Here is a 14,864-nt window from a genome sequence, read left to right on the forward strand (position 1 = left end):
ATGGCTCCAGCCGCGAAACGTGCACGACGTCGACAGACGTCTGACTTGAGGATGCATCAAAGTGTAGCGGCGAAATCTCGTAAATGACGCCGGTAATTTGGTGCAGGACTTCATAAGGCGCTGTGTAGCGAGAGAGAAGCTTCTGGAAAAGCCCAATCCGACGATATGGTGACCAGAGGAGCACCCAAGTACCTGGGGCTAACTTAACATCGCCATGGCAGCGGTCGTAACTCTCTTTCTGTATATGCTGTGAGGCTAATAAACGAGATTGGGCGACTTGAAGTGCCATGCGAGCGCGATCGATGACTTCACGAGCGTACTCAGTTGCAACACGTGGCACCGAAGGGAGGATGGTGTCAAAGGGCAGTGTGGCGTCGCGACCATACAAGAGATAAAAGGGTGAATATTCTGCGGTGTCATGTCTCGACGAGTTATACGGGAACGTCACGTAAGCAAGTCCCAGTCGCGGTGATCGTTGGAGACGTACATGGGCAGCATTTCTGTTATTGTTCGGTTGAGACGTTCCGTAAGACCGTTTGTTTGTCAGTGGTAGGCGGCGGACAGCTTGGTGCTCAGTGGCACAACCGCGGAAAAGGTCGTCCACAACTCGAGACAAGAACGAGCGGCCGCGGTCTGTAAGTAACTGTCGAGGTACACCGTGACGCTGGTGAATGACGTCGTGAAGGAGAAAATCGGCGACATCAGTTGCGCAACTAGTAGGCAACGCCTTTGTTATGGCGTAGCGTGTCGCGTAATCAGTAGCGACGGCTATCCACTTGTTCCCTCTAGTCGTTGTCGGAAAAGGGCCAAGCAGGTAAAGGCCTACGCGAAAGAACGGTTCAGAGGGAACTTCAATGGGATGGAGTCGTCCGATAGGTGCCAGGGGAGGTTTCTTTCGGCGCAGACGCAATGCGACATAACGACGCAAAGAGCAGTTGAGGCCCAGCCAGAAGAACCGGCGTCGTACGCGGTCGTATGTACGCAAACCTCCAAGGTGTCCCGTCGTCGGTGCATCGTGAAGTTGCTCGAGAACGACGGGTCGCAGATGACGAGGAAGGACAAGCAGCAACTCAGGGCCGTCAGGGTTGATATTGACACGTGTACTTATCTTTATCGGGCGACCACGTTTCGCCACCTAACAAATGTAATCGCACAGCGCGGGACGCGCCTGCATGTATCCGAAGTTTCTGGAAAGTTATCGATGCTTCTACCCGGCTGTCTGTTGTCGCCGAACGTTGTGTTATCTGATTTCATCGCGTGACGCGAATGGTGTAGAACATTGTGGAAGGCGCGCGGGTCCGAACGATTAGTCTGGAACATTCGACGGCTGCTGTATAAAAGCCGACGCGCTTGCCTCGCTGATCAGATTTTCCGACGATCGCCGACTGTGTTCGCCGCTTTCGTTGTGCTATAAGTGTAGCCTGTTTTGTGGGCACAGGTTCGCCCAATAAAATCTAGTTTTGCCTTTCACAGTATTGCTACTGTGTTCTTAACGTCACCACCTCGTGACATCTGGTGGAGGTGCTAGTGCGTTCATGTACCGAACGCCCCCGCAAAGCCGCGATCCAAGCCCGAAGCCCGAGGACAAAACCAACATCGCCCAAGACCAGCGTGCTAGCCGCAGACTGCAAGGACTGCCCCCAGAGCACGGACTTCTACCTGAGTCGACAAAGAAGATCGTGGTCAAAACAACCCCAATGGCTGCCCCAGCGTCCCCCGTTATCCTACAACAACCTCGGGACCCACCGACCTTCCATGGAGCAGCGACTGAAGACCCAGAATCCTGGCTGGAGACCTATGAGCGAATCGCGACTTTTAACAACTGGGACTCCGATGACAAGCTGCGGCATGTATACTTTGCCTTAGAAGATGCCGCCAGAACGTGGTTTGAGAACCGCGAGTCGACCTTGACGACATGGGACCTCTTCCGTAGTGGCTTCTTGCGCACCTTTACGAGCGTCGTGCGCAAGGAAAGGGCCGAAGCCATGCTGGACGCCCGAGTGCAGCTACCTAACGAGAACATTGCCATCTTCACGGAAGAAATGAACCGCCTGTTCCGCCACGCCGACCCGGATATGCCCGAGGAGAAGAAAGTCCGCCTTCTCATGCGTGGTGTGAAGGAAGAACTTTTCGGCGCAATGATACGAAGCCCACCGAAGACCGTAGAAGAGTTCCTTCGCGAGGCCACCAGCATCGAGAAGACACTCGAAATGCGGAACCGGCAATTCAACCGCCGTACAAGCTCTACCCACTACGCCGGGGTTCAATCACTGGCCACCGACGACCTACGCGAGACTATCCGAGCTGTCGTGCGGGAGGAGCTACAAAAGCTGTTCCCATCATCACAGCCTCAAGTGGCTTCGATTGCCGACGCCGTGAGTGAGGAGCTCCAACAACAACTTGGAGTAGCCCCTGAATCGCCGCAGCCTGAGCCGCAAGCGATGACCTACGCCGCAGTCGCGCGCTGTCAAGGTCCCCCTCCGCGACCGCGCCAGGGCCCTGTCACGCCGCAGTTCCGTCGTCCGCCGCCGCCGCAGCCAGCACGACCACCCGTCGTCCAGCGCACCTACGCGAGGAAGACGGATATTTGGCGCGCTCCTGACCACCGCCCGCTCTGCTATCACTGCGGAGAAGCCGGCCATGTTTATCGCCGATGCCCATACCGGGAGATGGGACTGCGAGGTTTCGCCGTCAACGCTCCGCGCCCGCAGCAAGGTGAACGCCCTCGCGATATCGCCGACTACCTCGCCGCTACTCAGTGGAGCTCTCGACGACCGTCGCGTTCGCCATCACCAGGCCGCTACCTCTCGCCGCAGCGCCGACCATACACTGGCTCAGCCCGGGGCCCGTCAGCGAGCCCATATCCGGAAAACTAAAAGCAGCAACCGATGGAGGTGCGGTTGCTGTTCGTCGAACTGACGAAGATCCTCCGCCGCCGACGAAGACGCCGAAGAAACCATCTCGACGACATAATAACGACACGCCGCCGTCCCGAGGAAGTCAGGAAGCCAAGACTACACCGACGAAAGACGACTTGACGACGCGACGTACCAGCTTCAGTTCAGCACGACGCAGCCGTGATCCGACGCCAAGACCCAACTGCAACGCAAGACAAAGAACCACCGACCTCGACGTGCTTCTAGATGGCCACGCAGTCACCGCCTTAGTCGACACAAGCGCCGATTACTCAGTCATGAGTGGACACATCGCCGTCCAGTTGAAGAAGGTCAAGACTGCATGGGAAGGTCCTCAAATTCGGACCGCTGGAGGACACCTGATTACGCCGACAGGAATGTGCACGGCAAGAATTACCATCCACGACCGGACTTACCCTGTCACCTTCGTTATCCTCCAACAGTGTTCACGAGACGTCATTCTCGGCATGGACTTCCTCAACCAACACGGCGCAGTCATCGACCTCAAGTCGAAGTCAATAACGCTGTCGGAAGATAATGCGATACCGCCGGAGAGCCCTCGTAGTCACCACGCCTTGAGTGTGCTCGAACATCAAGTGAGCATCCCGCCTCGCTCCAGCATTTTTATTTCGGTCGGCACCGAAACACCCGCTGACGTAGAAGGCGTCATCGAAGGCGACCAACGTCTACTGCTAGACCGTGAAATTTGCGTCGCAAGAGGGATCGCTCGACTGCACGGAGGACACACGAAAGTGTTGCTGACAAACTTCAGCCAGGAGTTCAAGCACATCAACAAGGGCACGACGATCGCATACATCGAGGAAATTCTGGAAAACAGCAATGCGTTTGTCCTCTCGGATTCTGCCGCATCTACCCCGATGACCTTAGTTCCCGAGCCAGACTTCGACATAAATCCAAGTCTCCCCGCGATTAAGCAACAACAGCTCAGAAGTCTACTTCGACGATACAAAGAGTGCTTTTCGACGTCATCAAGGATTCGACGAACCCCAGTCACAAAGCATCGCATAATAACCGAAGAGGGCGCTCGACCTCTCCGCCAGGGCCCATACCGAGTTTCGACGCGAGAACGCGAAGCTATAAGACACCAAGTCGACGAAATGCTGCGCGACGACATCATCCAGCCGTCCAAAAGCCCGTGGGCATCTCCTGTAGTCTTGGTGAAAAAAAAGGACGGAACCCTGCGTTTCTGCGTCGATTACCGTCGTCTGAACAAGATCACGAAGAAGGACGTATACCCCCTCCCACGGATAGACGACGCACTGGATCGGCTCTGCAACGCTAAATACTTCTCGTCAATGGACCTCAAGTCTGGCTATTGGCAAATAGAAGTCGACGAAAGAGATCGTGAAAAGACGGCCTTCATCACCCCAGACGGCCTCTACGAGTTCAAGGTTATGCCATTCGGACTGTGCTCGGCGCCTGCAACGTTCCAGCGCGTGATGGACACGGTTTTAGCAGGATTGAAGTGGCAGACCTGTCTCGTTTACTTGGATGACGTCGTCGTCTTCGCCGGAAATTTCGACGATCACCTGAGGCGGCTTGCGACAGTACTAGAGGCCATCAAGTCATCAGGGCTCACTCTGAAGCCGGAAAAGTGCCGATTCGCTTACGATGAGCTTTTGTTTCTAGGCCACGTCATCAGCAAATCAGGAGTACGCCCCGACCCACAGAAGACAGCTGCCATCGCAAAGTTCCCGCAGCCAACCGACAAGAAGGCAGTGCGCAGATTCCTTGGCATGTGTGCCTACTATAGGCGCTTTGTCAAGGACTTTTCACGCATCGCGGAGCCGCTAACACATCTAACCAAACGTGATGTCGAGTTGAAGTGGAAAACGCCGCAGGCCAAGGCATTTCAAGAACTCAAACGACGCATGCAGTCGCCGCCGGTACTTGCACACTTCGACGAGGACGCCGATACCGAAATCCACACTGACGCCAGTAGCCTAGGCCTTGGTGCCGTCCTAGTTCAGAGGAAAGAAGGACTTGAACGGGTGATATCGTATGCTAGCCGGTCGCTGTCAAAAGCGGAAAGCAATTATTCTACGACTGAAAAGGAATGCCTCGCCATCATTTGGACTACAGCTAAATTCCGCCCTTACCTCTATGGCAGGCCATTCAAAGTCGTCAGCGACCACCACGCGTTGTGTTGGCTAGCTAACTTAAAGGACCCTTCAGGACGGCTGGCGCGGTGGAGCCTCAGACTACAAGAATATGACGTCACGGTAATATACAAGTCCGGAAGAAAACACTCCGACGCCGATTGCTTATCACGCGCCCCCATCGATCCCCCGCCGCAAGACGACGAGGACGACGACGCCTTCCTTGGGATAATAAGCGCGGAAGACTTCACTAAACAGCAACGAGCAGACCCGGAGCTAAAAGGCCTCGTCGAGTATTTGGAAGGGAACACCGACGTTGTCCCTAGGGCATTTAAGCGCGGGTTGTCTTCGTTCACGCTACAAAACAACCTGCTCGTGAAGAAGAACTTCTCACCAGTCCGCGCCAGCTACCTTCTTGTTGTACCCTCAGCGATGCGTCCAGACATACTGCACGCCCTACACGACGATCCAACCGCTGGGCACCTGGGGCTCTCCCGGACGCTGTCGAGAATACAGGAAAGGTATTACTGGCCGCATCTGACCGCCGACGTCGCCCGTTACGTCAAGACATGCCGAGACTGTCAACGACGCAAGACACCACCGACAAGGCCAGCAGGATTACTACAGCCGATCGAACCTCCTCGCCGACCATTCCAGCAGATTGGGATGGATTTGTTGGGGCCGTTTCCGATGTCGGCATCCGGGAATAAGTGGATCGTTGTGGCGACGGACTATCTCACCCGCTTTGCTGAAACTAAAGCTCTACCAAAAGGCAGCGCAGCCGAAGTGGCGAAATTTTTCGTCGAGAACATCCTGCTGCGACATGGTGCTCCAGAAGTCCTCATCACCGACAGAGGAACGGCTTTTACAGCAGAGCTCACCCAGGCCATTCTGCAGTATAGCCAGACAAGCCACAGGAGGACAACTGCCTACCATCCGCAGACGAATGGTCTCACGGAGCGCCTGAACAAGACCCTCGCCGACGTGCTAGCAATGTACGTCGACGTCGAGCACAAGACGTGGGACGCGGTCCTGCCGTATGTAACCTTCGCTTACAACACGGCAGTGCAAGAAACAACACAGATCACGCCGTTTAAGCTGGTTTACGGCAGGAACCCGACAACGACGCTCGACGCCATGCTGCCCCACGTCACTGACGAAGAGAATGTTGACGTCGCTAGCTATCTGCAGCGCGCCGAAGAAGCCCGACAGCTCGCCCGCCTACGGATCAAGAACCAACAGAAGACCGACAGCCGACACTACAACCTCCGACGACGCTTCGTCGAGTACCAGCCCGGCGACCGTGTTTGGGTTTGGACACCGATACGCCGACGGGGACTGAGTGAGAAACTATTGCGACGCTATTTCGGACCCTACAAGGTCATCCGACGTATTGGCGCACTGGACTATGAGGTCGTGCCAGACGGCATTTCGCATTCACAGCGGCGCCGCGCACGATCTGAAGTGGTCCACGTGGTGCGTCTGAAACCCTTTTACGGACGCTGACGAACTTCCTTATTTTATTGTTTTCTTTGCTACGGGTGTTTTTCTTTATTACTTTCGTTTGTATGCAGCATCGGGTCGATGCTTTTTAAGAGGGGGGTATTGACACGTGTACTTATCTTTATCGGGCGACCACGTTTCGCCACCTAACAAATGTAATCGCACAGCGCGGGACGCGCCTGCATGTATCCGAAGTTTCTGGAAAGTTATCGATGCTTCTACCCGGCTGTCTGTTGTCGCCGAACGTTGTGTTATCTGATTTCATCGCGTGACGCGAATGGTGTAGAACATTGTGGAAGGCGCGCGGGTCCGAACGATTAGTCTGGAACATTCGACGGCTGCTGTATAAAAGCCGACGCGCTTGCCTCGCTGATCAGATTTTCCGACGATCGCCGACTGTGTTCGCCGCTTTCGTTGTGCTATAAGTGTAGCCTGTTTTGTGGGCACAGGTTCGCCCAATAAAATCTAGTTTTGCCTTTCACAGTATTGCTACTGTGTTCTTAACGTCACCACCACGTGACAATATTGCGGCGGTAGAGGATGCCGTCATGCAGTACGAACATGCCGCACGTGCCGTCGGTGCTGCCAGATTGCACTCCGGTGATGATGGATTGCAAGGATGCGTCGCGTTGTTGATCAGGGCGCATGTCAGTCATGTCAGTCAGAGCCATCACGGATGTCACCGGATCATGCGCAAAAGGATCAGGAGGATCCACGGGGTGACGCGAGACGCAGTCAGCGTCCTTGTGGAGGCGTCCAGTCTTGTAATGGACACTAAATGAAAATTCCTGGAGCCGCAAAGCCCAGCGACCAAGCCGTCCAGTCAGGTCCCGTAGGGAAGACAGCCAGCAGAGTGCGTGGTGGTCTGTGACGACCGAAAACTTGCGGCCGTACAAATATGGCCGGAACTTGGCGACAGCCCAAACCAAAGCCAAGCACTCCCGCTCGGCAACGGAGTAATTTCTCTCGGGAGGTGACAGCAGGCGGCTGGCGTAAGCTATCACGCAATCGGTACCATTCTGGTGTTGGGCGAGAACAGCGCCGATGCCATAGCCGCTTGCGTCAGTGTGGACTTCGGTCGGTGCAGACGGATGAAAGTGGGCAAGTATCGGAGGGGTGGCCAGAAACCCGATGAGAGCGGCGAACGGGTAAGCCTGCTCCGGGCCCCATGAGAATGGCGTGTTCTTATATAGGAGATCTGTCAAAGGCCGAGGAATGTCGGCGATGTTTTTGACGAAACGGCGAAAGTAAGAACACACGCTGACGAAGCAGCGCACGTCAGAGGCAGAAAGTGGCACAGGGAAACTCCGTATGGCGCGAACTATTTCCGGACCTGCTCGGACACCGGATGCGTCAACGAGGTGTCCCAACACGGTGACCTGACGGCGCCCGAATTGACACTTCGTGGAGTTCAGTTGAAATCCGGCTTTTCGGAAGACCGCAAGAATTGCAGCGAGTCGGGCAAGGTGGCAGCCGAACGTGGGAGAAAAAATACTAAAGTCGTCAAGGTAACAAAGACAGGTGGTCCATTTGTAGCCCCGCAGAGGAGAGTCCATCATACGTTTACAAGTCGCAGGAGCATTGCATAGGCCAAAGGGCATGCCTTTGAACTTGTATTAGCCATCCGGCGTCATGAAGGCCGTCTTCTAGCGGGCCATTTCATCAACTGAAATCTGCCAGTAGCCGAATCGAAGATCGATGGACGAAAAGTATTTAGCTCCGTGCAAGCAGTCCAAGGCGTCTTCGATGCGTGGTAGTGGGTAGACGTCTTTTCGCGTGATCTTGTTTAAGTGGCGATAATCGACGCAAAAACGCGAGGTACCATCTTTCTTTTACACGTGGACGCAGGCGAAGCCCAAGGGCTGGCTGATGGCTCGATGACCCCTTTGCGGAGCATTTTGTCCACGTCTAATTGGAAGACTCGACTTCTGCAGCAGCACATGTGCTGCTGCAAAACATTTCCGTGTAACTTTGTGTTGTACGTGCAGCCGTACCTCCGTGACGCCCAACACAGCTTCGATTGTCGACCACCTTCACAGGGTGGAAGGAAGTTTCAATTTTCTTTCTCTTCGTCTCGAAAGCAGATTATTCAGGTGCATCCGGGAAAGCTTACTGCAACTGATGCCGCTTGAAACAAAGGTTTACTTAGTAACATGTTGCGCCGGTTATCAATTGGAGTTCATCATATTGTTACGGAAGGGTGAGAGAAGAGAGAGGAAAAAATAGGAGACGCTGGCTACTGCGTGTTGTTGGTGGTCAGCCATCTTAGCTATTCTGACTCATCCTGTATATATATTGTAAATATAGTTTTTATATACTCGCAACATCGCCGTAACATATTGGTGGAGGTGCGGTGTACCGCGGCTGGAAACGGAGATCCGCAGTGGACGTCTTATCACCGTCCGCACGATTAATGACGATGAACATGCGGAATCAACGTGGTTGCCGCCTCCAACGTCACCGTCGCCAGCTACGTCGATGTCACCTTCGGTTGTCGTTGTGCAATACAAGGATCCTGGAACTTTCTGCGGGACCGATGGCGCCGACGTTGAAGAGTACGTGGCCATGTACGAACGCGTGAGTGGAATCAACAGATGGGACCCTACGCATATGCTAGCTAACCTGTTGTTCTGCGTAAGGGGCACGGCAGAGGTGTGGTACGAAAACAGCTGGGACCAATGCAAAGAGAAATTGACTGAGTTGCTGGGCAAACCAGCCGGCCGTAAGATTACCGCAAAGCAGGAACTGGCCTCCCATGCCCAATCCGTCACGGAGACCTATGACTCGTACATCCAGCACGTACTGGCACTTTGTCGTAAAGCCGATTACGACATCACAGAAGCTGAGAAGGTCGGGCACGTGCTTAAGGGCATTGCTGACGACGCATTTAATCTGCTCATGTGCAAGAGCTGCTCTACAGTTGACGCAATCATTAAAGAGTTCCGACAGTACGAGCAGGCCAAAAGCCGACGCGTCTTCCTACCATTCGCCAGACTTCCCAATACTGCCGCAACGTCGACGTGTGAATATCAACCCGCACACAGCATGCGTCACCATCAGAGGACGTGGTGCGAATCGTTAGACGTGAACTGGATGCGACGGCGCCCGCAGCTTCCTGTTCGCGTAGCCCTGATTCTACCACATTTTCAGTTCCCCTCGTACAAGCCATCGTTCGCCAGGAACTTCAAAACATTGGTTTACAGTCTGTGTGTGCTGTCGCCAATCCCAGAGCTCACGAACGCCGTTCGACTATTTTCGCTCCACCCCGACCCTTCTCTCCACGCTATCGCAACCGGACTGAGTGGAGAACTGCGGACGACCAGGCGATATATTTCACCTGTCGCCCCATTGGTCATGTCACCCGATACTGTCGCAACTCGTGGCCCTCAACACCTCGCACACCGACCAACCTGAGCCGTGTTGATGGAAATACCCGCAATGTTTCACCCACCGCCGAGTCTAACAGCACCGCCAACTCTGCTGGGAACACGTGGTTCTCACAGCCGCTCACCGAAACCGCGGGGACACAAGTGTCGTACACCGCATACACATCGCCCATGTTCCCGTTCGCCGCAGCCACGTTTCCTTTCGTCCCCTGTGGCTTTAGGCCGCACCCTTTCGGAAAACTAGGAAATTCAGCCCTCGGAGATGGTGCTGCATTGCCGACTACTGCAGAAAATCTGTCTGTGCCCACAAGGAGAAGTGTAATTGACGTCAAAATAGACGGCGTACCTGTCCAAGCACTCGTCGACACTGGAGCCCACAGATTTGTGATGAGTGCTAGCCTACGTAGACGTTTAAAGGTCCTCACCCCAGCAGCTACCCGACTGCTTCGTGTGGCCGACGGCGGCGTGCTGGTTGTTCTTGGAATGTGTACTGCGCGTTTAATTATAGCCGGACGCCCCACTTCTGTTCTCTTTGCTGTGATCGACAACTGCCCTCACGACGTTATCCTTGGATTGGACTTTTTATCCAACCCATCTTCTCTCATCGACTGCGCGACCGGCGTTGTTCAGTTAGAACTGCCTCAACTCGCCGATGCTCCGAGTACCGCCTCACCGCGCTTGTGCTCGCTTCAATATGTGCGTCTGTCACCCGAGGCAGTTGCTTACGTCACTTTGACCCCCCAGACACAGGTTCCTGACGGTGAATATGTGCTTCACCCCATCATCGCCGTGCTTTTCAACAGGAACGTTGCTGTTCCGCGTACGTTGGTCACGGTTACTAATAACGACCTCGTTCTACCGCTTCTTAATTTCAGCATGTGCCTTCAAGTGCTGCCGGCCGACATGTTCTTGGGCAGTGTTTCTAGTGGTTGCGAAATTGACTTTGAGAGTCTGAATGCCGAGAGTGGATTGTTAGCGCCAGTTGCAGCTGACAGCTTTGGTTCCTTAACGGATGACCTCGCGAAAATGATTGCACCTGACCTCACCTCTGCACAGGCCACGGACATACGGCTTCTGCTTGAGTCGTACAGTGACATCTTCGATTTCGGCGACAGGCCATTAGGCCAAACATCTGTTGTTCACCACCCTATAAACACTGGAGATACGAATTCTATTCATCGGCGTCCCTATCGTGTATCGCATGCTGAACGTTGAGTCATCCAATTAGACGTGGACGAAATGCTCCGCAAAGGGTTCATCGAGCTATCAGCCAGCCCTTGCGCTTCGCCTGTCCTCCATGTGTAAAAGAAAGATGGTACCTCGCGTTTTTGCGTCGATTATCGCCACTTAAACAAGATCACGCGATAAGACGTCTACCCTGTACCACACATCGAAGACGCCTTGGACTGCTTGCACGGAGCTAAATACTTCTCGTCCATCGATCTTCGATTCGGCTACTGGCAGATTTTAGTTGATGAAATGGCCCGCTAGAAGACGGCCTTCATCACGCCGGATGGCTAATATCAGTTCAAAGGCATGGCCTTTGGCCTATGCAATGCTCCTGCGACTTGTAAACGTATGATGGACTCTCCTCTGCGGGGCTACACATGGACCACCTGTCTTTGTTACCTTGACGACGTTAGTGTTTTTTCTCCCACGTTCGGCTGCCACCTTACCCGACTCGCTGCAATTCTTGCGGTCTTCCGAAAAGCCGGCTTTCAACTGAACTCCACGAAGTGTCAATTCGGGCGCCGTCAGGTCACCGTGTTGGGACACCTCGTTGACGCATCCGGTGTCCGACCAGGTCCGGAAATAGTTCGCGCCATACGGAGTTTCCCTGTGCCACTTTCTGCCTCTGACGTGCGCTGCTTCGTCAGCGTGTGTTCTTACTTTCGCCGTTTCGTCAAAAACATCGCCGACGTTGCTCGGCCTTTGACAGATCTCCTAAATAGGAACACGCCATTCTCATGGGGCCCGGAGCAGGCTTACCCGTTCGCCGCTCTCATCGGGTTTCTGACCACCCCTCTCATACTTGCCCACTTTCATCCGTCTGCACCGACCGAACTCCACACTGACGCAAGCGGCTATGCCATCGGTGCTGTTCTCGCCCAACACCAGAATGGTACCGATTGCGCGATAGCTTACGCCAGCCGCCTGCTGTCACCTCCGGAGAGAAATTACTCCGTTGCCGAGCGGGAGTGCTTGGCTTTGGTTTGGGCTGTCGCCAAGTTCCGGCCATATTTGTACGGCCGCAAGTTTTCGGTCGTCACAGACCACCACGCACTCTGCTGGCTGTCTTCCCTACGGGACCTGACTGGACGGCTTGGTCGCTGGGCTTTGCGGCTCCAGGAATTTTCATTTAGTGTCCATTACAAGACTGGACGCTTCCACAAGGACGCTGACTGCGTCCCGCGTCACCCCGTGGATCCTCCTGATCCTTTTGCGCATGATCCGGTGACATCCGTGATGGCTTTGACTGACGTGACCGACATGCGCTCTGATCAACAACGCGACGCATCCTTACAATCCATCATCGGCGGAGTGCAATCTGGCAGCACCGACGGCACGTGCGGCATATTTGTGCTGCATGACGGCATCCTCTACCGCCGCAATATCAACCCTGACGGCCCTGAGTTGCTGCTTGTCCTTCCTCGTCATCTGCGACCCGTCGTTCTCGAGCAACTTCACGATGCACCGACGACGGGACACCTTGGAGTTTTGCGTACATACGACCGCGTACGACACCGGTTCTTCTGGCTGGGCCTCTACTGTTCTTTGCGTCGTTATGTCGCATTGCGTCAGTGCCGAAAGAAACCTCCCCTGGCACCTATCGAATGACTCCATCCCATTGAAGTTCCCTCTGAACCGTTCTTTCGCGTAGGCCTTTACCTGCTTGGCCCTTTTCCGACAACGACTAGAGGGAACAAGTGGATAGCCGTCGCTACTGATTACGGGAACCGCGACATCAGTTGCGCAACTGATGTCGCCGATTTTCTCCTTCACGACGTCATTCTCCAAGCGTCACGGTGTACCTCGACAGTTACTTACAGACCGCGGCCGCTCGTTCTTGTCTCGAGTTGTGGACGACCTTCTCCGCGGTTGTGCCACTGAGCACCAAGCTGTCCACCGCCTACCACTCACACACAAACGGTCTTACGGAACGTCTCAACCGAACAATAACAGAAATGCTGCCGATGTACGTCTCCAACGATCACCGCGACTGGGACACCACGCTGGCTTACGTGACGTTCGCGTATAACTCGTCGCGACATGACACCGCAGAATATTCACCCTTTTATCTCTTGTATGGTCGCGACGCCACACTGCCGTTTGACACCATCCTCCTTTGGTGCCACGTTTTGCAACTGAGTACGCTCGTGAAGTCATCAAACGCGCTCGCATGGCACGTCAAGTCGCCCAATCTCGTTTATTAGCCTCACAGCATATACAGAAAGAGAGTTACGACTGCTGCCATCGCGATGTTAAGTTAGCCCCAGGTGATTGGGTGCTCCTCTGGTCACCATATCGTCGGGTTGGCCTCTTCCAGAAGCTTCTCTCTCGCTACACAGCGCCTTATGAAGTCCTGCACCAAATTACCGATGTCAATTACGAGATTTCGCCGCTAGACTTTCATGCATCCTCAAGTCAGACGTCTGTCGACGTCGTGCACGTTTCGCGGCTGGAGCCATACTTCGCTCGCAATTCTTCGCCTGCCATGCGCCGAGACGGCGCTTCGCCACCCGGGGGTTCTCTTACGGAAGGATGAGAGAAGAAAGAGGAAGAAGAAGATCGGATACGCTGGCTGCTGCGTGTTGTTGGTGGTCAGCCATCTTAGATATTCTGACTCATCCTGTATATATATTGTAAATATAGTTTTTATATACTCGCAACATCCCCGTAGCAATATTATGGGCAAATGTTCATCTTTCTCGGGGATCAAATTCCAGCCGCGGGGGCCACCTTTCGTGGGGTCGAAATGCAAAAGCATACGCGCTCCGAGGGAACATTAAACATCCCCTGATGGCCAAAATAATCCCGCAGTACCCCACTACGGCGTGCCTCGGAATCAAATTGTGGTTTGGCACGTAAAACGTCAGAATTTTATAAAATCTTCGCTTTTTAATTTCTTTTCACTGGTGTAGTATTGCTGCTTATATGCGTGTGCCGTCTACTGCCGCATGTCCGCGTGGCCTAATGGATAAGGCGCCTGATTCCGGATCAGGAGATTGCAGGTTCGAGTCCTGTCGCGGACGTTTTTTCTTTTGCGGATTTCTTTTTGACTCTCGTAACTAAATTTGCCGAAGTGAAGCCTGCAAATTTCCTAATTTCATCATGCAGCCTAATTCTCTGACGTCGTCGACTACGCTTGTCCACCCTTGGCATCCATTCTCTAGCTTATATTCCACCGGTTAAGTGCCCTAAGCATTACATCGCCGGCCCAGCGCCCTTTTTTTACTCTCCCGGTCCGCTTTCTGAACCACGCCGCGGTCTTCCTGTTTCTGTTGCCAGAAGGATAGGAGTGGACATGACATTGAACTGAATGCGGTTTAGGCAGAGGAGGAATGAGCCATATCGCGCTTTATCTTTGTTGCTGTGCATAATAGTTGAAATTGTGGAATTGCACCAACACCTTTTTTCCACTTTGTCATTTTCCGATAGCTGTGACAGATAATCGTGTAGGCTTCAAGAAATTAAGTATGCAGTTTGTCTCAAAAACAAGAACACACTTGCACCTTAAAGAGGTGTACAGTGGTGAGCAGCCTTGTCTAGAGGGCGCCGACGGCGCTCTGCGGAGCAAGTCAGCGCCACCTAACGTTGCGCTCTGGGTTTGAGCTATGCGTCTCGTGCGCATGCGCGGCCAAAATAAAGCGGTGCCTGCTCGTGGGTTCTCGGCCTCAGTGCTTGCGCTTCAGTCCGCCAAGGCCGCGCTGAATGATATG

General features: G+C 54.0%; 1 non-coding gene across 1 annotated transcript; it reads left to right on the forward strand.

Annotated features, from left to right (window-relative positions):
• The first annotated feature begins 14,104 nt into the window (after positions 1-14,104).
• Positions 14,105-14,177, forward strand: TRNAR-CCG (transfer RNA arginine (anticodon CCG)). Its single transcript has one exon. It is a non-coding gene; the product is annotated as a tRNA-Arg (tRNA).
• The last annotated feature ends 687 nt before the right edge of the window (positions 14,178-14,864 follow it).

This window comes from Dermacentor andersoni, chromosome 1, assembly GCF_023375885.2.
Source record: "Dermacentor andersoni chromosome 1, qqDerAnde1_hic_scaffold, whole genome shotgun sequence".
Lineage (NCBI taxonomy): Eukaryota > Metazoa > Arthropoda > Arachnida > Ixodida > Ixodidae > Dermacentor > Dermacentor andersoni.